The 17,951-nt window shown below is 39.0% G+C and overlaps 1 protein-coding gene across 3 annotated transcripts in view; it reads left to right on the forward strand.

Moving 5' to 3' along the window:
* Positions 1 to 17,951, forward strand: part of spop (speckle type BTB/POZ protein) — a 134,420-nt gene that overhangs the window by 21,350 nt on the left and 95,119 nt on the right. For all 3 annotated transcript variants that reach the window (XM_022665072.2, XM_022665073.2, XM_049468200.1), the window contains exon 2: positions 8,348 to 8,545. The gene's annotated coding sequence lies outside the window, so the exon portion shown is untranslated. The remainder of the gene's footprint in view (positions 1 to 8,347; positions 8,546 to 17,951) is intronic.

Consider the following 17,951-nt stretch of genomic DNA (forward strand, 5'->3'; position numbering starts at 1 on the left):
TTTATAACACGCTCCTGAGATGCAAATTAAATTAAGCTAACTGAGTGAAACATGACATGTATTGGCTGTCTGTATTCTGTCTGTCATTAAATAAAAGTCAAAGTAGGACATAGTAAACATTTGTACTTTCACTACAGTCCCAACATTTTATAATTTGGGATTATATTGTTGTAGGAAAAGTTAAATAATTTCAGGCAGTTTATTTTACACTTTTAAGTTACTACATGTTTCTTATTGTGTTCCTTCATAGTCTGCATGACTTCAGTATTAATTCAGTATATATTTTAATTATTTAGCATATAATTAAATAATTAAAACATTTAAATGACAAAGTGTGTCCAAACGTTTGACTGGTACTGTACCCAAACAACATCTAGAATATAAAGAAAGTGTTTTGTCTTAAGCTTATGGCTGCTGTGTTACTGCACACTTATTTATGCTACCAGGGTCTGTTTTCACTCATGTGTAGACTGACAAATCTGAGAAAACTCTGGTTAATAGTTTACATGCACTGAGACGTACAATTACTGATCCGATTTAAAGCTGTTTACATGAATAAAATACATTTATAATCTCATTATGAATTACATGGAAACACTCACTCACTGTAGAAATCTACATTTTCTATGTGTATGATCCATATTAGTGCTGGGTGGTATACCAGTTCATTGGGAAAATTTGAACCAGTATGCATTTTTCACATACTGAACACCACCAAAGAAGCAGATACAGCCAACTTTATCTAAGGAGCTCCTGCTGCTGTTCCTTACTGTACGAGTATTTTTATTCAAGTAAATTATGAAAACAACAGCACACAGCAATTATTCACTTACTTGATTTAAAGCATTAGTGTTTCATATTATATGTAATCCTAACAGTACAGTAAGTCACAAACCTATATTAAAGCCCAGTCATTCAAAAAAAAAAATAATAATAAAATAAAACAGTTAATACCAGGATATTCTGTGAAACTGCCAGAATCTTAAAAATACCCTGATATACATTTTTAGTCATACCACCCAGCACTAATTCAATTCCAGACTGGTCTCTCTCTCTGTGGTTGTTTAGTTTACAGGTGCTGGTCAACGAATTAGAATAATTTGAAATAGTGCAATCATGAAATTCTTTGAATGCAATTTGCTCAGCTGAGCTTTCCAAAAGGCCCATTTAGGCCATTTAACTGTGACACTGTTGTTTTATTGAATTAGAATAATGGAGAAACCGTTTCATTGAATTAGAATAATTTTTATTATAATTACAATCATCACTTTCTCAGTATTTTGTGGCTGCCCCCTTGGCTTGTATGACTGCCTGAAGTCTCCGCGGCATCGATTTGACCAGCTTGTCGCAAGTTTCCGCACTCACAGCTTCCCAGGCAGTGGCGATGTTCTGCTTCAGTTGGTCCAGCGTAGTAGGCTTTCTGTCGCGAATTTTCTGCTTGACGATGGCCCAAAGGTTTTCAATGACATTGAGGTCAGGCGAGTTGGCCGGCCATGCCAAAACTTCAAGCTGTTTTTAAGTGAACCAATCTTTGGTCGACTTTGCCGCATGAGCCGGTGCAAGATCCTGTTGAAATATGAAGTCTTCTTCGCCGAACTGTTCCTCAACAGTCGGAATCAGGAACGTTTCCAGAACATCTTGATATACGTCAGCATTGACAGTCTTCTTGAGGAAGCAGAGTTTCCCTACACTTCGAGCGGACATGCATCCCCAGACCATAACGCTCTGGGGAAACTTGACGGATCTTTTCACGCACTCGTGGTTGTAGGTTTCGCCACCACGACGCCAGACACGAGGACCTTGGTCACCGAAGGAGATGCAGAAGCGTGATTCGTTCGTGAATTCGACCACTTTCTGCCAGTCTTCAGCAGTCCACTGGCCGTGTTCTTTGGCCCACTTCAGCCGTTTCTCCATTTGTTTCTTGTTCAGCATCGGTTTTACTGCTGGAACGCGAGATTTGAAGCCGAGTTCGCGCAGACGACGGTAAGTGGTTGATCTGGAGACGTCAGCGCCGGTCTGCTTGTTCCACAAGTCGGTGAGCTCGGAAGTGGACTTGAACCGGTTGCTGACTGCGATCTTTCTCAGCTGCTTGTTGTCGCGAGCAGAAGTTTTTCGGACGCCGGAACAGTTGGTGCGCTTGCTGCAGTTTTTCTTGAGAGCTTTGCAGACGGAACACTGGCTGATGCCGAGCTGCTCAGCAATTTTAGTTTGGATCAAGCCTTGTTGGTGAAGGGCTTGAATTTGAGCCACTATTCCGGTTGAGAGGTCGCGCTGCTTACCCATGATTGATTTTACAACTTAGAAATTCTACTCAACCCTGACTTTATACTGCACAGTGAACACTCTTCACAGAAAACAAAAATTCGAGCATTTATTCTAATTCAATGAAACAGTTTCTCCATTATTCTAATTCAATAAAACAACAGTGTCACAGTTAAATGGCCTAAATGGGCCTTTTGGAAAGCTCAGCTGAGCAAATTTTTTTCCAGGTAAGGAGTTCTGTGATTAGTCTAACGAGTAGGACAGGTGCGGTGAACACCTGATTTGCTTTCTGCACAAAAAATGCATTCAAAGAATTTCATGATTGCATTTCAAATTATTTTAATTCGTTGACCAGCACCTGTATTATGTGAACAGTCGTGTTAGTAAGTCAGTTTGTATCTGCTGTTGTGTTTTTGCTGCGTTGTTGCTGTTGATAATATTGCTACAGCATAGACTGCTGCTACAGCACAGACCGATGAGGACTGACCTGCTGAGTGGACCAGCATAACACTGCTGATTTATACTAATGAAAAATCTGCACCGTCTCTGCTGCTGCTTACAGTGTCAGACAGTGTCTGAGCCGCTTATTATTTAATGATTCACACGCATTTAAATGTTCCACTGAGTGGAATTCCCTGCTTTGTCTAAATCAGGTCGCTGAACATAGCAGTGTGCATTGTTTTTCACTGTATATAGAGCAGCGTCAGTGGGAACTTGATGAAAATGTAATGTAAGAGAATGTTTTTTTTTTCGTGTGTGTGTGTGTGTGTGTGTGTGTGTGTGTGTGTGTGTGTGTGTGTGTGTGTGTGTGTGATAATTGTCCTTGTTTCATGCAGAAGTAGTGAGTACAAGAATGGCAGCTCTTATGTCTGTATTAAACTCAATTTAACCACTTTAATTGAATTTAATGCAAAATCCATGGCTCAGGAACTTGTTGGGGTCTAGCTGGTGCTGGGCGGTATGACCAAAAATATATATTACAGTATTTTTCAAGATTCTGATGGTTTTACAGTATATATCAAAGTATTGTTATTTTAGTTAAATATATTTTTGTATGTATTTATTTAGTTTTTGCATGAGTAGACTTTAATTTAAGTTTGTGACTTACTCTACTGTTAGGAGTACATATATCAAACACCATGGCTTTAAATTAAGGCTTTGATTAGTATTGGGTTTACTTTGTCCCCAAAAATACAATATACATATACACAATATATGAAGGAATCAGATTTCATTATCAGAAAAACAGATGAAGAATGTGAACAATAGACCTTAAAAAGAGATACACCAACAACTTTAACACAGCTTCCTTTACAAAACTACATATTTTAAATAGTTCCATAAACACTATAAACATGCCTAAAATACAAAAAAAATAAAAGTATTTAAAGAGATATTTTTCAAAAAGTTTAATTAAAATTAAAATTTAGTTAAAATAATTAAAATGTACAATTCCCTTCTTTCTCCAGTTAACAAATACATTCAGTTAAGTGTGTATTAAAATGATCCTTCTATTATTATCTACAATATTAATATATTTAAACAGGGCTATATTTACTGCACTTGAAGCTTTTTTTCCACCTCGTATCCAGAGTTTTAGTGAGTTTTATCACTTGGGCTGTTTCTGGGCTCATCTAGGGGGACGAGAGGAAGTTTTCTTCGAGCTGTGAATCGATTGCGTAGTTATATTAGTCTCTTTTCTGGGTGAATAATTGCTGTTTGCTGTTTGTTTTTCTATTTTACTCGGATAAAAACACTCATACGACAAGGAACATCAGCAGGAGCTCCTCAGATAAAGTGCTGTTCTCATGTTGCTCTAGGCAGGATGGAGCATCTGACTCCATAGAGCTGAGCTACAGTCACTCCAGGGTATTAGCTTGTTATGCTAACTTGCTAGCTGTTCTAGCTGGATGTACATGTTAGACAGTTTCGTTTGGTTCCTGTTGTTTTTTTCTAGCTCTGAAGACTCGTTCATTGAGTAGCTCTCCCTGGAGCTCTGATAACAGCGTATCTACAGCCGTCAAAGCTGAGTAACACACAGAACATATCTGTATGTGTTACAGCTGTGTGTGTTTGTGTGTGTTCGTGTGTGTTCTAATCAGTCACGTCTGCTCAGGCGTTCCAGACGTCGGGGGGATAACCTAAGGTCTTTATGAAGTAACACACAGGCTATGAGTCCTATGAGTTTAATTATTTCTATCAGTGGGGTTCTTGTGTAGTCTGTTCAGATTGTAGTCAGAAGGGTTTTGTATTCTTTTTTTTATTAGCATAAGTAGTTCTGGTCTTTACACAATGTTTTTTCTTTATTTCTTTATTAAATGTATTGCCTACATTGTAAGTTAATATTAAAGACATGAAAAAAAATTAAAGGACACGTGGAATTACCTAGTAAACAAAGTAAAAAAGTGTTTGTCCTCCACATCAATAATTCCCTGATCTAAACCTGATGAACTGAGATGGTGATTTAAGGAGATTTGGGATGAGCTGGAGCGTCACAGCATGAAGAAAAAGCAGTAACTATTGTTCAGCACCTCCAGGAACTCCTTCAAGACGCTGAGAAAACTATTCCAAGTGACTCTACCTCATGAAGACACTGATTAAAATACAAAGAATGGGCAAATCAGTCATCAAAGCTAAATTTGAACACTTAGAAGAAGCTAAAGTATAAAACATGTTTGACACTTTTTTGTGACCTTAGACTAGTGCAAAAAAAATTTAAATAGTTGCTGGTTCTGAATTCTGTGAGACATCACAGACGTTCTTAGAACAAAAAGGAAGGCTTTTAATTCAAAATTATGAATGCAGGAGAAAGACAGTGAAAGGAAAGATGAGCGAAAAGTAGATTAAACTTGCTAACATTAAGTTAGATCTTCACTAAAAACTCACTCTTGGAAAACATATTGGAAATCTAAGCTTAATGAAAATAAGCATTAGTGCTTTAAATCTGTGTAGATTACCTCCCGGCTTTTTTTTTTTTTTTTTTACTTTGAAAGAATTTTTTTTTTTTAAGAATTACAGTTTTGTTTACTTAGGCGCTTCTCAATTAGAAGGTAAACATGGCGACACCCTTGCTCACTTCAGTGTAGGCATCCTTACTAGTGTCGCTTAATCCGCCTTATAATCCAATGCGCCTTACAGTCTGAAAAAAACTAAAAATACATTAAATTAAAGCAAACTATCTTAGTCCTGTACAGCTTATGTTTTTTAGTTGGAAAACAGCCAGTGTATGAAGAGGTAGTAAACCAAGTAAGCTGATAATGCTTTATTTATTATATTTATGCAAGGATAGTAAATAAAACTGTATATAATGTAACTTGAACCTGCATTTTTTGCATTCTGACATCAGTGTTTTATAGCTGTACCGTGATACCAGGGTTGGCAGATTTCTACAGTGCTTTCCAGCTAAAATGTGTAGTAAAAAAAAAAAAAAAAAAAAAAAAAAAAAAAAGCACTGAAAACACTGATTGTGTGACAGTTTGTCAATGACAAGTAGAAGGAAAAAAATCACTTGAATAATTTAATTCAAACCTAAAAATGGTATTTTTATCTGTTAAGGATTTACTCCATGTAAAATTTGTTCTTTGTGTCTTTTGCCTGTCATCCTCTCCCATGTCCTTATATCTCCTCGATTCCAGATCGCTGTTCTTGAGCGCTGTCCAGATTTTGTGTATATTAATGAGTCATTGCTGAAGCATTGATGATTCAGCTCTGACTGTCATTAATGTACACTTTTTCTCTGAGTGATTAATCTCAGCTCACACTTAAGCCAGCTTTACTGGACAAAATGAGCTTCTCCCTCAACAGAATAGCGTAGGAAGTTCAGAAACAGGAAAGGAGATTTAACGAACTTCTTCTTGTTTTTCTGTCTGCAGGCAATAGATATAAACTGTTTTGAAGTTATGATTTAATATATCGGAACACATTGTAATGCTACAAATAAAAACCTGTGATAGTATATGAAACTCACTAAAACATTAATGAAATTCTTTTTATTAGGGATGCACGATATATCGGTTAAGCATCGTTATTGTGATGTGTGCATGCGCAAAAGTCACATTGCAGGACGTGCAATTAAAACAAACACGCCATGTTTTGATTCTTAACTCAAGAAGTAGATACACAGCGTTGTCTCTTTGTCTGTGTAAGTGACAGGACGCTGCTGCCTGAGAAGCGCCAGGGGGGGTGCCTCAGTCTAATTTCTACCTCAGTCCAGCACAGTTTTGCACAGATATTTCCAGATTACAGCTAAATTTACACTTTTCCCAGAAAAATGTTCTTATTTACCTTTTAAAAAGCCATTTAAATGGCTGATTAAAGGGTCGATTACTGTTGTTTTGTTGTTTTCCTCGGGTTTTGAGTTGAGCTCGGCGCTGACTCAGCTCTTGATCGGTCCGGATGTGAGACAACATGCGGATGGGGGCGGAGCTGGTGATGTCATGGGCCCTGCATTGTTTGATATTGTGATATATTTTTTGTTGAAAAAACACCATTTGCAGTGTAAATTTTTCTGAAATCGTGCATGCCAGAGTGTCAGAATTATATTGGTACCGACCAATAATTACTGTATTAGCTGACATTTTTATTGTGTGCTGAAAAATTATTTTAGGCCTGTTTATAATGTTAATGGAACTGTTTAAAATATTTAGTTGTTTAAAGTGATCTGAGTTAAAGTTGTTGGCGTCTCTCTTTTCAAGGTCTGTTGTTAATATTCTTTAGCTGTTTTTCTGCTAATAAGGTCTAATTTCTTTACACATTTGTATATTTTTTTGGGACAAAGTAAACCCAATACTAATCAAAAACTTAATTTAAAGCTGTAGCGTTTTATATTATATTATTATGTACTCTAAATCCCCCCCCCCCCCAAAAAAAAAGAAATATATATATATATATATAAAGAATTAAATAAAAATATTAAAAACACTGTAACATACCTTGAAATCATCAGAATCTTGAAAAATTCCATGATATACCCAATTGATTTCCAAACTTGTACATGTAAAATTTTCCTTCAGGTGTTTATTTGAAATTAGAATGTAATTTTTTTTTTTTCAAATTGATGCAGTATTTCTCAACCAAATATTGCAAAATGATACAATATCAAGCCTTAATATGTATTTGTTTGAGGTCTATAACACTTTATATGTTATATTTGTTATAAGGACGTATCAGTATCTTCATCAGCCAATATTAGTTGAGTTTATCTTTATCTTTGAATAGTTTAATAAGGGACAAATGGTAAAAATATATATATTTTTGATATGTGGTTTCTGGCTGTTTTTGTTTTTTTTCTGACAGTGCTGTGAAAACGTCCTTTTTGGTGGAATTTTAAGAAAAGCAGAACGTTTACTGACACGGCTTGTTTTGATTAGATCCAGAGAAAGCACAGTCATGTCTTTCAACTTGATTAATATGACACAAAATAATGATTATTAGTGTTATAAGAGTGTTATTTATTTGGAAATAGGAGTGTGCCATATCGTATCGTACGCGATAATATCGTGAACCATATTATATCCTAAAATATCGTACCCAAATATCACCCAGCCCTAATAATCACATCAGGGTACTACTTTTTTTTAGCAAAAGGAAGATTCACACTGTTCTCATTTCTCATTAAATATCTACTAGAGATTAGAGATTATATCTGTTCAGTATCATTTATTTTTACTTCAGTTTTGGATATATATTGAGTTATTTGCAGTGTAGTATTAGTATCATGACATTCTGGAATATTGACTTCTGTTACAAATCTGATGAAAATTCATGTATATATATCTCAGTTAGGGGTGTGCCATATCATATCATCATATCATATACAATATTAAAATTAAATTTTCATTCTGTTGCAGTAGTGTATTCTTAAAATATTTGTTTTAATTGAATGTTTTGTCATATCGCCAAGAATATTGTTATTGCAAAAATATCATGAAATATCGTGATATTATTTTAGGGACATATCGCCCACCCCTATTTGGAAAAACTGTCATTAATTTTATTATGATGACTCCTCTCTAAATGGGGTTTATTTATTTTTTCAGTGAGTCTAATGGAAATTCCCCTTTTTGTATCTTTGCTCTGCTTTCAGTTTCCTGACTGAACCGACCGAGACTAACAGACAAGAGCAGCACAGCTCCTCAGCTCTTCAGCTCCTCAGCTTTTCTAATACAATCCACACAGCAGTCAGAGAGGAGAGAGGAGCAGAGGACTGAGAGCACAGACACCTGGCTTAGCAATGGCTTCTCCTGCTTCACCAGATGTTTAATGGACTTTGATCTTGAACCAGGTAAGAACCATGTGAGAGAGTGGGGGTGTAGGCCTGTTTTATCACACCACAGCAAACAGTGTGAGAGGAGAAGAATGATACTGTTATTTAGTGTAATAGTGTAAACAGATGAGTGAATGAAAAGTGAAAGCAGACTGTAGGTGAAATTGAATAGGGATTTTTGTCATTGATAAGGGGAAATTAAAGGGGAAATTAAAGGTTATGTAACCTTTCAGTGCAGCTAAAGAATAAACTAGCTAAGGTCGTCAGAACTTCTTGTAAAATTATCGGTGGTAGCCAGTACTCCTCTCCTGAAGCAATTTTTGAGGAGTCTGTTTTTAGGTTAGCAAAGCGAATTATCTCTGATCCCGACCACGTTCTTTTCCCAGAGTATCAGCTTCTCCCTTCGGGTAGGAGATTCAGAGCTTAGATTCTCTGCCCGAACCCGACCTGACCCGAGGCCCGACCCGAAATTGAGTTGGGACTCAATGACTTGCAGCACTGTGTTTAGCTGTTCTTAAAAATCATTTTAATTAAATAATAGTTCTATGCTTCTATGTTACAGTGTTAATTAACATAAATCTGATCATATTTCGCTCATTCAAACAGCCCGAAAACAGCCAGTTCATGGGGCGGAGCGGGTTGGGCTCGGGCTCATAATAATAGTTAGTGGTTCGGGCTCAGGCAGAACGTGCACAGGCTCGGACTGGGTCGGGTCGGATTTTTTGGGCCCGATCTGTGTAGGTTAATAAGGTACAGGAATTCATTTGTACCTGCTTTTTGTTGTTTTTGTACTGGCTTTTATGTTCATGTTCATTGTATTGTATTGTCTTATATTGTATTATGTCTGCGGAAAGGATTATGTGATTGTATTGTATTGCCAATACAGCCCGATGCAATCTTGGGTAGCCCAAGAAAAATTTCCCATGTGGTGGACAATAGTCTAAGTCTAAAGAAGAAGCTTCTTTAGTAGTAAAGTAGTGAGTCTGATCTTTTTTTGTTGTTGTTGTTTTGTTTATATAACCTATCCAGTAATCTATTTTTGCAGTGCCACCATGAAAAAAGTGTAAAGTGTAAGTGCACCCAGGACTATTTAAACAGATGAATAGAAATCCATTCACTTAAAAAAACACTTCAGCAGGAATGTTGAGACACATTTGAGTCAACGACTATTTTAACATTCAAAGCTTTCCTCCAATCTGAATGAATTGATTCCGATTCTAGAATCTGATTATATTATAAGTGTTTATAAGTACACTCTCCGTTTATATGCACGCTACAAGTAATCCGATCAAAAATGACGTGCATGTGTAGTATCACTTAGTGTACACGTAACCATGACAACTAGTATCACGTGATGCCAGCCAGCGTACGAGGAGCAACAGCAACTGGTTAACTAGCTATGTTGCCAGTCCCACCGCCCATGACGAGAGACCAGTGTATGAAAGTGAGGAGTAATGTTCACATCCGGCATGCTGCACATTTACATGCACGATACGTACTTAAACATTCCGTTTGGGGATCTAGTCAGGTACAGGTGTTTACAAGGCTATTATTCTTCTATTTAATTAATTATTTAAAGGATTATCCACCTCGTTCGATCGGATAGAAATAGTATTCGTAATGGCCACATTTTGCTGAAAAGAAATCCTTTAAAATCGCGTTCTGAAACTAAACTCTATTTGCCCGTTGTTGACCAATATAAAAATGTGTAGTCACATGGACATGATCTGTGGCGCTTTCTCTGAATTGTTCTTTTGATTAAAGTGGGCGGACGAAAGTGCAACATAGGATACCATGACCTAGGTTTGCCTTTAAAGGCTAGTTACAATACACACACACACACACTTGCGCGTGCACACACACACACTCAGAAACGTGACTAATCTGATGTGGCACATTTTGTAGGAGAAAGCGAGAGATGGATGACCCCCACAGAGGCGGCTAGGTAAAATTGGAGATGAGGGTCAGAACTGGCTAATTACCCTGTCGGTAGAAATGTGGTCATGTCTTTGATCAACACAGAGCAGCGAGCACTACCGTCTCCCTCTCGCTCTCTTTTTTCCTCACCCACACACACACACACACTCTCGCCGAGTGCTTCTCGCTGCTGCTTTGTAGTTCCCAGTCGAGCTTTGCCTTAAAGGGGAATATCATCAATTTTCAGCTTTTACACATACTGCTAGAATGTCAGAGAACATTTGCTCTACTAAAACATGTCTCTTTTAAGCAGTCATTAAAATGCATTGTGAGCAGGCTTTTCCAGGGGTGTTCAGTCCTGCACATATCATTTAATTCCATTAAGATTTATTTATATAGCGCTTTTTACAACAAGTGTCACAAAAAGCAGCGTTTCAGAGATATGGGTCCAAGACGACATGAATAATCTCATTCTTATACTGTTCACATCTTGAGAGGCTTCATCTTTCTGGATCTTGTTAAAATAAACAGTTGGACTGAGCTCTTCCCTGCGCAACTGGGTCCTAGACTTCCTGACCAACAGGCCGCAGTCTGTGAGGATTCACAACATCTCCTCCCCCTCCATAATCCTCAACACTGGCTCCCCTCAGGGCTGTGTGCTGAGCCCCCTCCTGTTCACACTGCTCACATATGACTGCTCACCTCTCCATCCAGTCTGTCATATTGTGAAGTTTGCGGACGACACGGCAGTGGTTGGATGCATCACGAACAGAGATGAGTCCAGCTACAGGCAGGAGGTGGAACACCTGGAGGATTGGTGCAGAGAAAACAACCTCTGCATCAATGTAAAAAAAGACAAAGGAGATGATTGTGGGCTTCAGAAGGGGCAAGCATGCCCACCTCCCCCTGCACATTGGAGGATCTGCGGTGGAAGTGGTTGACAGCTACAGGTACTTGGGTGTGCACCTGACCAGCAACCTCACCTGGAGCAACAACACTTCCACTCTGGTCAGGAAGGCACATCAGCGGCTCTACTTCCTCAGGAGGCTGAGACGAGCTGGACTCGGGAGCGCAGTCCTCACCTCCTTCTACAGATGTGTGGTGGAGAGCGTTGTGTGCTCCAGCATCAATGTGTGGCATGGAAGCTGCTCTGCTGCAGACAGGAAAGCACTGCAGAGGGTGGTGAAGGCTGCACAGAGGATTGTTGGAGTTAGCTTCCCCAGCACCACAGACATTTACACCTCCAGGTGCAGGAAAAGGGCCACCTGCATCAGGAAGGATCCCACCCATCCAGCACACACTCTTTTTGTCCCACTCCCCTCAGGCCGGAGGCTGCGGAGCATTAAGTGCAAAACAACAAGACTCAGAAACAGCTTCATTCCGGAAGCTGTAAGACTCTTAAACTCCACTTAACAAACACACTGCACTGACACCAAGGACAAATTACTGTTTACTGTTTACCAACATGGTCACTTTACTTGCACTGAGACACTTTATCACCACTGCTCTAATTCACATTATCATGCTGCTATAGCACACTTGCACTCTGGACTTCATGTTGCTGAACCTTTCTACTCTCTATTTATTTTTTTTATTCTTTGGGATATTTATCTATCTATTTTGTATATTCTATTTCTTTTATTGTATTCTTTTTTTATCTATATATCTATTAATAACAGCTCTTTGGGTGTAAAACTGGATTGTGAGATCACAATTTCGTTCCACTTCATGTACCACATGTGATGCGAATGACAATAAAATCTCCTTGAATCCTTGAATCCTTGAGTATGTTTGTGGAGCTTTATTAAGACCAAAATCACCGTTTTTAAAACTACAATTTTTTTTCCTGAACATATTACTTTACGCATTTCAGTTTTAGGAGTTCAGTTTTAAATTAAATTATTTTAGTGGCGTCAAGCACTTAAAAATGAATTAGAATCATGATTCTTTTATATTAAAGCTGCTAGTTCACTGTATTTTTGAGAGGGGAGCAAGTTTGCGAGAGACAGAATGAGTGTGCGAGAGACAGGATGAGTTAGTGAGAGACAGAGGGAGCTAACAAGAGAAAGCGTGAGTTAGAAGGAGACAGAGCGAGTTAGCGAGAGACAGAGCGAGTTAGCGAGAGACAGCGAGTTAGCGAGAGACAGAGCGAGTTAGCGAGAAACAGAGCGAGTTTGCGAGAGACAGAGCGAGTTTGCGAGTGACAGAGCGAGTTTGCGAGAGACAGCGAGTTTGCGAGAAACAAAGCAAGTTTGCGAGAGACAGAGCGAGTTAGCAAGAAACAGAGTGAGTTAGCGAAAGACAGAACGAGTTAGTGAGAGACAGAGCGAGATAGACAGCACGAGAGTGAGTAGCTAAAATTTTAGCTGTAGATTTTTTCTGTTGACAATTTAAAGGGTGCTTTTTTTTTTCTCTCTCTTTTTTTTAACCTCACTGTGTGGGTTCTCTCCGTTTGGTGCATTTATGCATGTTTCATGCAAAGCATCGAAAACAGGCACCAAAGTTTTTGTTAGACCTTAGGAACCCAGCCCTAGGCTACAGTGTATGGGTATGGAAGAATCTAAGATTTACTTTTACAAACCAACTAAGCCTGGCTTTAGCAAAAGAGTTAAACCTTGTGTGTTTTCGTTTGGAAATCACCAGACTGTGGTTTACACCAGCGCTCTAGATACCCTGGACATCAGTAATTTCACTACAGTTATAATTGGCAGTACTGGTGATAGTTAAAAACAGAAAATAGTTTTTATTAATATCATGCAGTCTGAATGTTTGAGAGCTTTATTGGAGTAAATAGCAGCTCTGTATTGTTTCAGTATTTTGGTAAGACAGTGTGGAGCGATGCTGTGAAACGATGGTGGTAATTTTTACAGAGAGGAACTGTTCTGAGTCTTCTTGCTGAATGTGTGTTTCGGAGAGCAGGAGAGAGCTGTGGATGTAATTGAGCTTTATTAAGTTATGTAGATGTTTGTGTTGGTTTCTGAAATGAGGCGTTCTCATTTCTGTAATTCTCTCTCTCTCTCTCTCGCACACTGTCACATTCTCTGCTTCTGCCCCGGTGCTGTGCTGTGTATTGTTTATTGGTTATTGCAGTGTTGCCCTTTGCCGACAGCCACAACATGAAAATGAGCCCTCTAACAAATCACACTTTCATAGTGTGTGCTGAGAGAGCATCCTGTACAAGATCTGTAATGTTCTGGCGGGGTGTTCTCTGGCTGTTTTGGGATCCAAGATGAGGAAATTATTAGAATAAAAATGCAGGGAAAAAATGCAGTGTTAAATGTTAACTTTTAAAGGACTTGTTTGTGTCTGTACGAACATTAAGGGCCTTATCTGGAAATGAGAAGGAGTGTTCAGGTACATTTCTGGTGTATTGTTATCTTGGCAATGGAAAACACAGGTGCACCACTGACTGATTGAAACCCTGACAACAGTCAACAGTCAGACATTCATTGCTATCTTGGCAATGCAGGTGTGCTGTGCATGCTCGACACGTGTACACCCCCATTCATTACACACACATGGATGAGCAGCAGTGCAAAAACACAAGTTATACATCAACAAGCCAGAGTGCACCTGGCTCTTAAAGGGAATGGCAAGTGAAGCACTGATGGTTTACACACCCATGATTAATTAAGAAAATAAGTATATGCCTTTTGTGTGTTTCTAGTTGTGCATGGCATACTTTTCATGTCGTTACAAAAGCTGTGACAGTTGTAAGGTAACGTATGTTGCCCTAAGTTCACAATGTACATTTCTGCATTAAAGCAGCCATAGAAGAAGAGTACTGACACAAACCCCATGCCATGACAGATGCTGGCTTGATAACAGTCTGGAGGACGTATTTCGTCTCTGGCCCAGAGCACATGGCATTCGTTTCTCCCTAAAAGATCTAAAATACTAATTTACCCAACCACAATAAACATTCCCACTGTGATGATCCATTCCACATGTCTCTGAGCCCAAAGAATTTGAGTTCTCTTCTAAACATTGTTAACTTAAAGCCCCGCTAGGTAGGATTTCCTTGATTTTTTATCTTTTTAAAGAAGTAAAATTACAGCTTGAAACTCACCGCAGCGCTGCATTGAGGTGTAATAGGAGGAATAGCGGTGTCTCGTGTCTGTGCCGGAGCTCCTCTGAGCTCAAACCAGACTCTGTAAGTTTTCAGAGGCGACTGCGACAAACGCTTGCGAGAACTGCGACCTGCTTTCCGACCTTTAGTTCTAACAGTTCTACAAGGACTACTGGCTCATTCTTTACAAACTAACATACAGACACTCCGACAGAAGCTGGAAAGAGACCAAATATGTCTGTGAAAGCCAGACAACGAGAAAGAGAAACTAATCCGCCTGAAACATTTATTACACTCTACAACTGTAGGGGGAGACCACAAGCACAAAATCTCAATCCTACGTAGTTTTACATGGAGTCTAATTCTGTGTAATTTTAGTTTTATTTGTGGTTGTTTTTACAGATATAATAGAATGTGACTGGTCTCATGTCATCAGCAGGTTGTTTAATCTGACTGAGTGTGGTTTAGTTCTTGTTGATTCTAGATTTAGCCGTTTGTGGTGTTTCGCTGTGTAAGCTTTAAACTAGAGCACTAAATGACTTTGAGTTAGAGGTGTGTGTGTGTGGGTGCGCACATAATTCAGTTTAAGGCGAAATTTCCGGTGCAAGTTGTGCTGCTTTAAATGTCACTTGTCCCTGTTTTTTCATTTCTTTCTCACCTCCAGACAGACTGCTCTCTTCCTCTGTCTACAGACTCTCTGACCTCTTAGAGAGGGAATGTGTGCGAGAGAAATGGAAGAGTGTGTGTGTGTGTATGTGTGTGTGTGTTATCTGGTTGGCATTTGGAGTGATTTGGCGGTGAGAGGAGAGATAGCAGTGGCGGCGCCCTCAGCCTCTACTATAAAGAACAACACCAGCGTAGCGTTCAGGACCACTTAACCTCTATCCTCACACGAGACAGAGCGCGCGAGAGAGAGCAGGGGGGAGGAGTGGAGTCCTGACACCTTGTACATGTTTAGTTACAGCTGTTACAAATTATTACTAACATGCTCACTTTTCACACACTCGCTCGCATTTATCACTGATAGTTCCTTTACACTTCTCAAATATTTTGGCCTCCCTCTCAATAAATGCAGTAAGTTCCAACATTTAATCATTTTTGAATAATTATTTTGAGGGACTAACACATATTAATAAATAGTAAAGATTTTATTTAGTTTAATTTCTCCAACCTAATACTGACTTTTGTATTTTACCGTATTTTTCGCACTATAATATGCACTTAAAATCCTTTAATGTCTCCAAAAATTGTACGTTTTCTTTATAATCTGGTGCACCTTATGTATGAATTTTACCAGTCAGTTTGTAAAGAGCAGTAAAGCCACTCCACAGAAGTAGAGCTTTATTCAAGAGGTTCGGTTTAGTTCTCCAGCATCAAGAATCAAAACTGGAGCAATACTAGCGCTATCTGCTAACCGCGCTAAGCGCTAGCGCTTTCGATGTTCAGAGGTGAGTATTCTTTGTTTGCCTGTAGCCTGCTGCTAACCCTGGCTTGCACTGCTGGAGCAGCATTAGCATTACTCGCTAACTGTGCAAAGCACTAGCTCTTTGGCCATTCAGAGATGATGATGATGACGATTACCTGACTGTAGCCTGCTGCTAACCCCTGGCTTGCACTGCTGGAGCAGCATTAGCATTACTCGCTAACTGTGCAAAACACTAGCTCTTTCGCCATTCAGAGAAGATGATGATGATGATGATGATGATTGGCTACTAACTGTAGCCTGCTGCTAACCCTGGCTAGCTCTGTAGGAGCAGCATTAGCCGCTAACTGCACTAAGCGCTAGGTCTTTCGCCGTTCAGAGGTGCTCGTTTCACTTCGGAAGAACATTTTTTTTTTTTTTTATATACTTAGCTTTACTTAGTTTTACTTTACTTGTTACCCCTCCACCACCACTCATCGGCCAGACCTGCTGAATTAGAAGGAAAACACGGCGACACCCCTGTTCCTTACTAGTGTTGCATAATATGTGAAAATAGACCAAAAAATAGACATTCATTGATAGTGAGTCTTATAATCCGGTGCGCCTTATAGTGCAAAAATATGGTACATTTCGTAATGCACATATTAAAAGCTTAATCGCGATTAATCACAGTCTCCAGTTAAATTTTTGTAAATATATGAAATATATTTTAATTATCAGTTATGTATGATGGTGTCTCTTTCATGTCAACATGCATTTAAATTAAAATTCGTTTGCCAGTTTAATCATTGCCAGTTCCCACCCACTATCGAAAACTCCCCCATTAATTCATGTCACCATGCCATGTCTTCATATCCTACTGCCAAACATGTGTGTGGGTTTTTTTTTTTTTGTGTGTGTGTGTGTGTGTTTAACCTAGGTTCATTTTATACATTGGTTAAGCCAAAACACTGTTAGTCACAGTTCTGGTGCCGAGCAGCAGTTTGTGGTTCAGCTGCAGGAAAGCTGTGAGTGTGTTTTTAATACACATCCACAGAAGTGCTACAACACGGCCTCTTCTGACTAATTTTGAAATTACAAATTAAGTAAACATTGTGATTGCAGATTAGCAAGCGCGACAAGCGTGTCCAATATCAATATTAATGAGAGAAAGCTGCTTAGCCCTGGCGTCGGTGCGGCACTGTGCGGAAAGTACAGCCAGAAGATGAGGATACTGTAGCAGATCATTTAAAGACCACCTGAGTGCAGGTGCTAATCTCTCTCTATACGTTCAGTCTACACTACTCAATCTCACACTCTCTCGCACTCACACTTACTCACTGTGTGTCTCTCATGCTGTCTCTCTCTCTCTCTCTCTCTCTCTCTCTCTTTCTTTCTTTCTCTCGCTCGCTTGCTCTCTTTCACACTCTTTAAGATCTTGTCTGACATTTGACACCTGTACAGCTGGGCTGTGTCCCCTGATACAGTCGGTGTCAGGCCTCACTGCATAATGCATGCATGCATGGTATTATTATTATTGTAGGAGCTGTCTGTGGATAATGTGTGTATAAAGTAAGTTTTCTCGGACCCCTGAAGCCAGTCACCTCGTTGGGGTTGTTATCACATCATGGCCTTGTGTGATATCAGGAGCCTAAAAAACAGAATCACAGTAAAAGCACATCACTGTTAAATATTCCTTGAGTATGTCTAAAATGTTTTTTAATTTTTAGTGTATTTTTAGGGATGCCCCGAATTTTGGCAATGAAGATTATTAAGGATGCCCCCACATTTTTGGCAACTGAAAATATTTGGTTAAAAATAAAAACAACAACAAAAAACACTTCTTTCTGCCAAGTAAGCCAAATAATGAAGACATAATGATGGCAATTACTATGAAAACCAAGACAGTTAAACATATAGGATATTTTTAGGCAAAAATCTTTCTGTATTTCTATATTTCTGTGCATCCCTAGTAATTTAGAATCTTCAGCTGACCTGCTTTCTCCCTTTCACAAGCTTACTTTCTCTTTTCCTGG

This window comes from Astyanax mexicanus, chromosome 19, assembly GCF_023375975.1.
Source record: "Astyanax mexicanus isolate ESR-SI-001 chromosome 19, AstMex3_surface, whole genome shotgun sequence".
NCBI lineage: Eukaryota > Metazoa > Chordata > Actinopteri > Characiformes > Acestrorhamphidae > Astyanax > Astyanax mexicanus.